General features: G+C 43.5%; 1 protein-coding gene across 1 annotated transcript in view; it reads right to left on the bottom strand.

The window, feature by feature from the left end:
• Positions 1-12,633, bottom strand: part of LOC126281296 (rap guanine nucleotide exchange factor 6-like) — a 758,425-nt gene that overhangs the window by 651,679 nt on the left and 94,113 nt on the right. The window contains exon 2 of the mRNA XM_049980129.1: positions 7,610-7,665. The gene's annotated coding sequence lies outside the window, so the exon portion shown is untranslated. The remainder of the gene's footprint in view (positions 1-7,609; positions 7,666-12,633) is intronic.

Here is a 12,633-nt window from a genome sequence, read left to right as displayed (position 1 = left end):
AGCGAGAACTAACTTACTATGAAATTTTTAAAACATTTATGAGGAGGGTTTTGGAGAAAATTTCTAAGTAACCAAAAAATTTCTGATTCTTTGATCTTTATGTACAAGTATTTTGACAGTTTAAGGACTTCACGCAATAATGTCACAGCTGACAGTTAGCAGCCCTACCACTTCAACGTATCTAAAGGCGGTTTACATCGTGTGACTGTTCCTGTTTTCAAAACAATTTTGAAATTTGCAAAAGTTACAAATTTTCATGTTTTTCCCAAAAAAGAAACAAGCTCCGAGGAGAGAGTATTAAACATGTCTCGTAGCATCGGGAGCGATGTGTGTATTGAAAGTAAGTTTAGATCTATACCGCTTTTGGTTTCTTTATTATAATTTACAATTTTTTACAAATACTCTCATTTACTCTGTAACGTTTCAACAAACCATCAGAAAAACAAAATGTTTTGGAGAGGTATCATGTGGAATGTTAAGATTTTTTTCAGCAAACTTTGAAATAGTGGTGAGACACATTCACTCTTTACCTGTATGATTTGAGATGAAATCACCAAAGTATATTGGCCAGGAGAACACAATGCACTTTCTTCCGGCGTTCGGTGGGATACGAAAGCATTTAGTTTGGTATTGCAAATGCCTGTTTGAAACGATGTCGCACAGAGGTCGGCAACTGTGCACACTGGCGAGTCTTGTTTGCCCTGCATCAGTGTGTCAACAAAAGATGACGATTTGGCACCGTGCAGAACGGACGAGAAATGGGGCACTTTTCCTGGGAGGAAAGGGCAGACATACAGTATGCTTAGGCGGCGGCGGCGGCGGATGCAAATGTTCTCGCTGGGTAACGATTGTACGTTCATTTAGTTCCGTACGTTCACCGCTATTCCCAGGTCTCAGAGGGGACTGATTTACTTTAGATGAGTTGTCCACTGACAAGGTGGTGTAATGGCCAATGTGCTTTTTAACGTCTCCATCAAAGCCCGATGCATTCGTTTCGTGGCAACTGCGGAGGGCACATGGATGCGGTGTACACACCACAGTTTGAAGAGAGTCTGTACGTCCATATTTACAGAAGAACTTTCAGCATTGCAGCGCGTCAGCAATCTTAATTATCTAAATAAATTATGAATAATCCGCCTCGATTGCGAAATTTCCCGGTGTTGTTGATTGTTAACGGATGATAACGATGCCCCTCCCCCTCTCTTTTTTGGCACCTTTCCCTTTCTGAGTGTTGAAGGTTTTGTTAGCCAAGATGAACGCCTTTCGGTCATCGTAAGTTCATATCGCTGGACGCTTTTAAGACGTATTGTATCTTCGTTGGCTTCTATATTTATAAGATCGTGGAGCCAAGATATGTCCTAAATCTTTTATGTTTTTTGATTACGGCCTGCTCAGCCACTTAGCATTTTGGCGATGTAGCGACAGTGAGGGTTTCTGTTAGCAGAAATTGTGTGGTTTTATCCGTTAACATTTGAGATCTTCTTTACACCGCCCCCCCCCCCTCCCCGCCCCCACACCATTATCCGTTAAGGTGTCAAGTTTTGCAGACCGTTTGCTCTGTGAGTTACAACTTAATGGTTCCCGCATGTAGTATAGTTTGGAACCGATTGCTCTTTACTATGTCCTCATGCATAGCCATTTCTGTATGTTAGTTGTAATTTTTACCTAATTTTAGTGCCTCCATATTAGTTAGTGGCTGATGCACGACCTGTGCGCAATGTTGGTCGAGAATTAATATGTCTTAATTTCCGCATCAACGTTTGTATCACTATTTGGGCGACAACTTTTTGTAGTTACTTAGGCCCCGATTCATGTTAACTGTTGTATCCCGTTTCTATGCATAAGAGCGTTTCTTAGCCGCGCGCATGCGCAGAGATTGTCGACAGTCGCTAAGGGGAACAGCCGGCGAGGCCTTAGTGCAGTGGAGAGCCTGTGACCCATCGCACGTTGGCTGGGGCGAGGCAGCACACACAGTTAAGTAGTGTTATTGACTTGGTACGGATGTACCGTGTAATGTTAAATTTTATGGGGACCTGCCGTTGTGGGTGTTCATTTTAGAAATTGACTATGCCCATTTAGGCAAGCTGTTTTTTATTTTGTTCTGAAGATGGCGTGGTTATCCACGTTGAAACCTGGGTAAACACCGGGAATTTTCGCAATCGAAGCGGATTATTCATAATTTATTTATATTTACAGAAGATGGTGAGGGAACGCCGCTACCAGTTTCAGCGCTGCATTACGCCATCGAGAACCGCAAGTGATGACCGAAGGGATCGCTGTACTAACAAGGAACCTATAGATACCAGTCAGTGAATGATGGTCCCTAGGTTCACTGAACCTGAGGCAGGTTTCTTCCCGCAAGTCTGTCAGGGGGGATGAAGATGACGCAGTGTAGAGCTGAGACTGGTTGCACAAAGAAAATAAAACGGGAAATTTAGACGGCTGAACGTTTTCTGATTTGGCATTTTAGGGTTTTAAGAGAAGGCGTTAGCACTGCTGCTGGACAAGTTCGCGGAGTGTTGCTCGTGGAAAAAGTGTAAGCCACAGTCTAGTGTGTATGGAATGAAGATGATCCGCAATGTTAACCCAGAAGATTATCCACATAGCTTTGAATTGTGCCAGTGGTTCTTACAAGAGTGTGCCTTTCAACCCCTTAATCCCACACTTTGTACTTTTTACAGATCAGGCATCCTTCACAAGGGAAGACGTGTTCAACGGTTAAACTGAACACGTGTGGGCACGGCAACTCGCATGCTGCCTTTGAACATGGTCACAGAGAGCGCTTCGGCGTCAATGTTGGAGCTGGATTGATAGACGATAATCGGATTGGTCCATATCTGCTCCGGACGACTGAACAACAGGTGTGTAATCATCTTAAGGGAAACACGGCCGGACTCTTGAGCGCGTCCCACCAACGTAGGACACCGCATGTGGTACCCCATCAAAGTGATGGATCATCTGCGCACTTCGCTCAAGCAGTGCGAAATCATTTAGAGGAGAACTTCGGTGCGCAGGGTTCTATACGGCGCGGTAGGCCAGTGGCATGGGCTGCATGTTCCTCCATCTTTATCCCCCCCCCCCTTCATTTATTGTTAACCATAGGATACCTCCCCATCAGCTGCCGGTGTTTTTTACATTAATTTTTAAATACATTTCCGTTTACGTGTGTACGTAGGCAATGGCGCAAGCGTCATGGTAGGTACAGGTTTCTAATTAGCGATACCCCGACAGGGTGCCACTAGTGCCATAACTGGTTTCACAGGAACAAGGCCGTAGTTCTCCACGACAGTTTGCTCAAGAAATGACACCAACCTACACATGTAAATCATTTATTGTTAACCATAGGATACCTTCCCATCATCTGCCGGTGTTTTCTTAATTAATTATATACATTCCCGTTTACGTATGTTCGTAGGCAATGGCGCAAGCGTCATCGTAGGTACAGCTTTCTATTTAGCGATACCTCGACAGGGTGCCACTAGTGCCATAACTGGTATCACAGGAACAAGGCCGAAGGTCTCCAGGCGTTTTTGCTAAGCAAAATTGTGTGTTGATAAATAAAGTTTGTATGTTGAGTGCAATTGACAGCAACTCATTTTGGGCCCTTTCTACTACCTTATCCGCTCTGTTCTGCTAGCCGTGTCATTACATAATCGAAATATCCACGGGTGTACCGCCGGTCTACTGTGTCCAACGTGCACTATTTCAGCGTTCACACATGTCGCTATCGTCAGGTGAACTGACGGACTGAGCTCCTGTGAACGTGATATTTTGGTTATCAAATTCGCCGGGATGAACTGAAGAATCGCACCACACACCTTTACGGGGAGGTGATGTTCCTCAGCATGAAGCAATTTGAGAAGTTGCACTACCGTAGATGTCGTTTGCTAAGTACTCTTGCCTTTGTAGACAGAGATCGTTCCGAGAATGTTGTTCCTAATTTTACTAAGGTTATGCATCACATCGATTCTGCAGAAGCTAAGAGAATGAAGAAACGAGCCAACCTCGTATTGGTACCTGAGGGAGTTGAATTCACCCGCCGGAGCCTGGAGTTTCTCTCACAGTAATTACTCTAACTACATTTGCAACTGGCTAGTAATTTCACTTCTTTTTCCTGGGATTGGATTGATGGCACCTGGGTTGCAGCTGATTCCACCCATAAGAAGGCAACGGTACGTCAAACAGCAAAGTTATCACGTCTCCTTTACAAACCATCCCTACAGGTTCCGTGCAAGACTGCCATCAATTTGAGTGGCATGGTGGTGGGTGATGATACAGTCTCGGTTTTGCAGTAAGGTCTCAATTTCGCTACCAGAATCCTCGTGCGGTCATACTCCATAGCGTGATTTTCCGACAGACAGACGTCGAGATACTGGGACAGCGTTGTTAGAGAGGCCATCGAAATTCGCACCGTGACTGTGGCTATAATCTTAGCAAGGCTTGGGAACCAGCGATTGGGTTAATCAAGAGTAAATCGAGCAAACGCATAGTTGTGACGACCACGGCGGACAGAGCCATCACACCGACGTCATCTCAGACGCCGTCGCAATCTGTTCCACCGCGCTACCGTGGCGTGGGGCGCGGACGGCGGAGGGAGCGCGCCGCGGGCGGAGGGTATTTAAATCGGCCGCCGCCGCGACCGAACGCAGTTCCCCCTGAGCAGCCATAGCGTACGGATCTCCGTGGCGGCACGTTCACAGGAGCTCAGTCCGCGTCAGTTCACCTGATGATGGCGACACGTATGATCGCCGAAATATTGTGCCCGTTGGACACTATAGACCGGCAGTACACCCGTGGATATTTTGATTATCAAATACGCCAGGAGAAACTCAAGAAACATATTTTGTCTGATCTCTAACAATAGCATTTAATATAATAGGCGATACTTCTGTTTTGTAGCACGTAATGAAATTGACCTCTGTAGATCGATGCAGTATAAGGACAATGAAAGGGCGTTCATTCACTCGTTTTTTTAGTAATAAGATAAAAATTAATCTTTATAATATTTTTCGTTCAGTGTATGTCAGCAATAAGAAGCGTATCTACGTCAACTGACAAACACCTACTCGACCATGTGTGTACAGGTTATCCGAAATTATTGCATTTTGGCGTTTTCATACTACAGTTTCGCCTTTTTATGTAATCTTTCATTAATAACGATGGTTGCGTTATGCAGCGTTCGTTGTGAAAGGGCCGATATATTGTAGTAGTGTTAGTCCATGCATAGTTTGTTACAGTTAAGTCAAAAACTGGTGCAGAGGCTTTGTGTTTCAGAGTTTCAACTGTTCTACAGGTTGTTTTAAGAAAGGGGCGTTTGTCTTTTATGTTTGACAGTCAGTCTCAGACATGCGCAATGTTCCCCGCCATGTCGATTTGCAGCGCATTATCTAGCCCTACTTAGTTTCACGTGATCTCCCGAGGCCCACCGGACGGCGTTCATGGAGACGAGGCGCACGCCGGAACTTAAGCCTTTGTGTTGACTTAGTACTTATGTACCGCATTTTAGACGTGTGACTACGCCTATTCAGCCTGTTTTATTTTTAGACCATGCCTTCGTGGACGTATTATAGAAACAGTATTATCTGAAGAGGGGTCAATTACTTGGGCTGAAACCTAGGTAAAGGTTCGTTTCATTATCGCAATCAAGGTTTATAGTTTCATATATATGAGACTATCACGATTGCTGAATTGTTTGCAGTACTTAAATGTGTGTATTGTTTCCAATAATGTATGTTATGAAACTTTTTACAGTAGTGATTACTTAGCAGAAACACTGTGTAAGGGCCTAAATTGCGATCTCGCATTTAAAATGTAACTTCAAGGACAGGTAGATTGTATCTTTCAGAAACTTATTTGCACTGTGGTGTGACTTATTATTCAGCTGCGGATAGAATATAAATTACGTTTTGCTTTGACCCATTTGACGCATTTTTAAAATGTTTCATATTGATTCCCCGTAAGTCCGAAAAGAGGAAACTTCAATTTTGGTATGAATCGATTAACAAAATTGATCAAGTTCCCAATTACTACCAGGAAGACGTGGCGAAGGCAATACGCAGCAAACTATGAAAATACTTTTTACTTCCGGAATATCAAAACCCTTCGTCAATTTATTCGGAAGTCCTACTTAACGAGGAGTTCAGACACTGGCTTTTAAAACCAACAAATATTTTGAACTGCGGTCAACCGCACCCAAATGCCCAAATTTTCTACAGTAAGGCAGAAACAGCCCTCTGGCTGCAGAAATTTCATAGAAAAATATGACAAGTACAGTAAGGCCGAAAGACAGTAGTTCAGTGTTCCTTATGACCGTACGTTCATTGCCTCTAGCGGGAAAAAGGAACACACCCTTTTTATCAATTTGACGAACGCTTCTAGCAGGTTTTAATTTATCAGGGACGGGGAGAGGCTTCAGAACAGCCAAATATTACATTGCAGAAACGATCTGTACGACCAGAGGATGCGCCTAAAGTTGCGTGGAACCGGCCATGAAGGAGTACAGCCACAGCTGTGTTTTTCAGTCACAATGAAAGTGTAAATAACGTTGTGAATTTATTGGTGACAATATGTGAAGACTACAAATTTCACTATTTTTCGCGTCGCAATAGGTCCGCACGTGAAATGTGGTTAAGTATGAAACAGTTTAGCACACGAAAACCATATAGTAAAAGAATCAACTAACAGTTTTCCAACTTAGTTTGAAAATACAGTTTACGACAAACTGCGTGAAGAATGTACTAAGTGCTTTCTTTTTTTTATCGCAACTTCAAGACGTAAATACTGGGAAGTGCAGCATCCGACTACAAACCTAATCTTTAGAAAGCCATCTTAGTGACGTACAGTTTACTATATTGTTGACTATTGGGGATTTGGTGTTACGCCGAAAAACGTGCAGTGAACAAATGTTCGGCCAAATAAAATTGACAGGATTTTGGAGAAGCTTGTAGTCGCAAACGAACAGGTGCTACTAAGCTCTTCTAAAATCCACTTGATTTTATAACAGTCTCATACTTTTACCGGCAGTTTCAGGCCGACGTACGTCGAATACCTATGTCTACAACGACCGAGGAACCGCATAGCAGCGACTGACTGACCGACCTGTGTTTGTAACAGCCTATGGGAGAACAGAGAATTTTTTGTACCAACATCCCAAATACACCATCCTTTTACAAAATTTTCAGTCAATTTTACGGTACTCTGGAGACAAATGAGAAATCATCATCTGCGTCTTGCAGCGTCAGACCTGAAGATGATATGTCGTTAACGGAAGAAACTGTCATTCAGACGGTTTTCTATTTATTGGAACTACTAAGCTCACGAATCGTAAGACATGGCATCAATGAATGAAGACTCCCCCCGAACACCTGGCACAACTGCGTACACTTTAAGATCTAATTGTTTTATTAGGTAACGTGTTTCATAGGAACGTGAACTTATTTGGAGTTCACGACTTTCTAGCGTACTTTGTGATCGACAAAGTCATTTTAATCTTTCTGGTTATCATAGGTGGCCAATACATTTTCTGTTATTGCGCACTCAATTTGTATGTAAAATGTTTTAGTGACATACGACTGAATGGAAATCGAATGCTTAGTGCCGCAAATCTTACCAGTTCACTCTGACATGGAAGGCAGGACAGTCCAGGACACCAGCTACAACACCTACCTGTAAAAGAAAGGAAAACTTAAGGGTTTTAAAAACACACACACACACACACACACACACACACACACACACACACACACACACACACGATAACAGCGGAGTGGACCTTTTATCTGCAGCGTAACCGGGGCTTAAGTGCCCCATAAACCGGAGAGTTCCGTTGACATTCCTGCTGACACTTTGCATGAGGCGGAGGGAGCTGACAAGCTCCCTCTCAAATATATCGCCCTGGCTCTTGTGCAATTCATTTCAGTTCATTCTATGCATCTGATTAGCCCCCAGATGCGAACTTTTTACAGAACCACTTCGTTGCTGGATGAATTTCTCAAAGCCGCGTCTGCATCAGGTCATTAAACATAGGTAGTTGTCCTCCAGCCCGCCTACATTTACATAGGTGCTCTGCTAATCACAGTTAAGTGCCTGGCAGTGGGTTCATCGAACGACCTTCACAATTCTCTATTATTCCAATCAAGGATAGCGCACGGAAAGAACGGACACTTATCTTTCCGTACGAACTGATTTCCCTTATCTGATTGTAGTGATCTTTTCTATATGTAGGCCGGTGTCAACAAAATATTTTCGCATTCTGAGAAAGTTGGTGATTGGAATTTCGTGAGAACATTCCGCCGCAACGAAAAACGCCTTTTTAACAATGTCCAGCCCAAATCCTGTATCATTTATGTGACACACACACTCCCGTATTTCGCGATAATACAAAACGTGCTGCCTTTCTTTGAACTTTTTCGATGTATTCCGTCAGTTTTATCTGGTATGAATCCCACACCGCGCAGCCATATTCTAAGAGATGATGGACAAGCTTAATGAAGGCGTTATCCTTAGTAGATCTGTTACACTTCCTAAGTGTCCTGCCAATAAAACGCAATCTTTGGTTAGCCTCACCCACAACAGTTTTTGTGTGTTCCTTCCAATTGAAGTTGTTCGTAATTGTAATACCTAGGTATTTAGTTGAATTTAAGGCTTTTAGATTAGACTGATTTATCGTGCAACATAAGTTTAACGAGTTCCTTTTAGCACTCATGTGGAAGACCTCATACTTTTCGTTATTTACGGTGAACTGCCAATTTTCGCACCATTCAGATATCTTTACTAGATCTTTTCCAATTGGTTTTTATCTTCAGATGACTTATTCGATAAACGGCAGCGTCATCTACAAGCTACCTAAGACGGCTGCTCAGATTGCCTCCCAAATCGTTTATATAGATAAGGAACAGCAAAGCGCCTATATAACACTACCTTGCGGAACGCCACAAATTTCTTCTGTTTTACTCAATGACTTTCCGTCAATTACCACGAACTGTGGCCTCTGACAGGAAATCACAAATCCAGTCACATAACAGACGATATTCATAAAGCAGGCAATTATACTACAAGATGCTTGTGTGGTAGTCTCAAAACCCTTCCGGAAATCCAGGAATATGGAATCGATCTGCAATCCCTTGTCAATAGCACTCAGCATTTCACGTGAATACAGAGCTACTTGGGTTTCACAGGAGCGATGTTTTCTAAACCCATGTTGACCGTGTCAATAGACCGCGTGTTCGAACACAATGTATGTTCCAAAATCCTGCTGCATATCGACGTTAACGATATGGAGCTGTAATTTAGTGGACTATATTTCTTGAATATTGGTGTGACCTGTGGAACTTTCCAGGCTTCGGGTACGGATCCTTCGTCGAGCGAACTGTCGTATACGATTGTTAAGTATGGAGCTACTGCATCAGCATACTCCGAAAGAAACCTAATTGGTGTCTAGTCTGGACCAGACGACTTGCTTTTGTTAAGTGATTTAAGTTGCTTCGCTACTCCGAGGATATTTACTTCTACGTTACTCACGTTGGCAGCTGTTCTCGATTCGAACTCTGGAATATTTACTTCGTCGTCTTTTGTGAAGGCATTTCGGAAGGCTGTGTTTAGTAACTCTGCTTTGGAAGCACTGTCTTCGATAGTATCACCACTGCAATCGCGCAGAAAAGGTATTGATTGTTTCTTGCCGGTAACGTACTTCACATACGACCAAAATCTCTGGATTTTCTGCCAGGTCTAGAGATATTTTAGTTGTGGAAACAGAAGCATCTCACTTTTAAGTCCGCGCTAAATTTCGAGCTTCTGTAAAATATGGCCAATCTTGGGGATTTTGCGTCTGTTTAAATTTGGCACGTATGTTTCGTTGTTTCTGCAACGGTGTTCTAACTCGTTGTGTGTACCAAGGAGGATCAGCTCCATCTTTCATTAATTTATTTGGTATAAGTCAATTGCTGGCGATACTGTGTCTTTGAACTTAAGCCACATCTGGTCTACACTTACGTTATTAATTTGGAATGAGTGGGGATTGTCTCTCAGGAAGGCGTAAAGTGAATTTTTATCTGCTTTCTTGAATAGGTGTATTTTTCGCTTATTTTTCGGGGATTTGGGAATTACAATATTCAACCTCGCTACGACAGCCCTGTGTTCACTGATCTTTGTATCGGTTCTAATGCTCGTTGTTGAGTGAGCATCATTTGCAGCCAAGAGATCTAGTGTTTTGTCACAACCGGTTACTATTCGCGTGGCCTCATGAACCAACTGCTCGAAATAATTTTAAGAGAATGCGTTTCTCTCAATTTCGAATGATATTTTATGCGTACTTCTGGAATTAAACATGGATTTTTCGCAACATTCCGAGAGTAAATTGAAGTCATCACCAACTATTATCGTATCAGGCGGGTACGTGTTTGGAATCAAATTCAAGTTCTCTTTGAATCTTTCAGCAACTGTCATCTGAATTGGGAGGTCAGTAAAAGGATCCTATTTTATTCCGGTTGCCCTTCATGACCTCTGCCCATACTAACTCACAGGAAGTATCTACTCTAATTTCGCGACGAGTTTAACTACTAACAGTAACCAACACGCCGCCGCCAACTTTGTTTAGCCTATCCTTTCAGAACACCATTACGTTCTTCGCAACAATTTCGGCTGAGCTTATATCCGGCTTTAGCCAGCTTTCAGTGCCTCTAACGATTTGAGCCTTAGTGCTTTCTATTAGTGCTTTGAGCTCTGGTACTGTTCCAACACAGCTACGACAATTTACAACTGGTATACCACTGGTTCCTGTATCTACGTTCTTACTTTGTTCAGCCTGCACCCTTTGTGACAGGCCTTTCTGGTGTTTTCCAGAGACCCTCTAATCTAAGGAAACCGCCCGGTCCACGCCACACAGCCCCTTATACCTGTGTAGCCACCTCCTGCGGATAGTAGACACCTGACCTTCTGCGAAACCCAACCACACCTCAGATTCAGACAGTTCACTCGGCTCTGTCCCGTATGTCCGCAAACAGTTCTGTCGACTATGCTGCAAATGGTGAGCTCTGGTTTCATCTTGCAAGGAACCCTGGCAGCCTTTACCACTTCTCTTAGCCGCTCGAAATTAGATAGAATCTCTTCTGATCCGAAGTGACACACACATAATTGGTACCGACGTGAGTAACCACCTGCAGTTGGCTACATCCTGTGCTCTTCATGGCATCCGAGAGGACCCTTTGTACATCTGGAATGATTCCAGAGAGTGCACACTGGTTTTCTTTCCCTTCTTGTCACCAAAGTTCCTGAGGGGCCCCATAACGCGACTAACGTTGGAGCTCCCATAATCCCACATCGATTGCCCCAATCTTGCAGGCTGAGAGGTCTCCTCTGAAACAGTACAGGCGACAGCACCTGGCTCAGCGACAGTCTCAGCCAGAGGTAGCACCTGGAACCTTTTTGTCGGACAAACCGGGGAGGCCTGAAGATGGGGCGCCTGGGATGTCTTTCACCGCCTGCTTCGCCCTGGGGCGACCACCCACTCGACCACAGGTGAGGGGGTAACCTCAGTGCGAACAGCAACTGGGTTGGCCACCGGCTGGGACAGATCGGAGGACTGACGCGCTGGACGTCCGTTGGATCCTCGCAGTTAGCCCGCAACAGTGGTGCCCATCCACTCCAGCCTTAAGCTGTGTAACCGAAGCCATCACAGCCTGAAGCTGAGAGCAATTTGTCACCAACTCTTCTCGCAACTGCACACAACAATCGCAGTCCCTGTCCACAATCAAGACCGTGGAAAACTAAAGTATGCAGATAAGCAGACTATCGGCACGTGCTGCGCAATTCTAGGCCCTGACGGAAACGCACGAAGTGTCTTGTAATACGCAGTTATTTGAAAATTTAAGTACCGAAGCACTCAGGTGAAAGTAAATAATTTGCCCATGATTAGGAACTTTTAATATGCCACAAAATCTGTTTACTTTCCGACGAAACCTAAAAATGCGAGAACTGTAGCTATTAGATATTAAATTTACACGCAGAAACTCAAGAAACGAAACTATTAAAGCACACAGACGATACGAAATTCGCTCCTGGTTAGGAACTCAGGAATGTCACAGAAGTCATTACTTCCCTGTTGCTGCGTCTGTCTCGGTCGGCTGCTACTGCCTGACTGAAGAACAGAACGAAAGAACAAAACTAAATTGAAATGCCAGTCTTCGTATGTAACTGCAAAGCATTATCCTGTGTGTGAAATGCATTTATTGCAGTTAACAGGAACGATAATCATAACGCAAACCAAATATTTCAATGAACTTCCAGGCTTTCAGAAGTTGTTAGAACAAAAATGAAGTACATCTGAAGTATGTATTGTTATATTTGCTTACCTATTTTCGATGTGAATGTAAGTTTCGTAAGTATATTCATATACTGTTTAACGTCACTTTATTTTACCATTTATAGAACATTATTTTCTATTCTAGTTTGTGTCAGAATGATTCTTGAGCGTTTTGTCGAATAGTTTTTCCCACCTAGGTGAGTCGTCGTAGCAGTATTTGGACTTTTTTCCTTTCTAGATCAAAAGCGGCAAATCGACGCTTCGGTATAGAGAACTCTGTGTGTGTGTGTGTGTGTGTGTGTGTGTGTGTGTGTGTGTGTGTGTGTGTGTGTGTG

Source organism: Schistocerca gregaria, chromosome 1 (genome assembly GCF_023897955.1).
Source record: "Schistocerca gregaria isolate iqSchGreg1 chromosome 1, iqSchGreg1.2, whole genome shotgun sequence".
Classification (NCBI taxonomy): Eukaryota; Metazoa; Arthropoda; class Insecta; order Orthoptera; family Acrididae; genus Schistocerca; species Schistocerca gregaria.
Note: the sequence above shows the minus strand (reverse complement) of the source record. Positions and strands in the feature narration are given on the sequence as shown.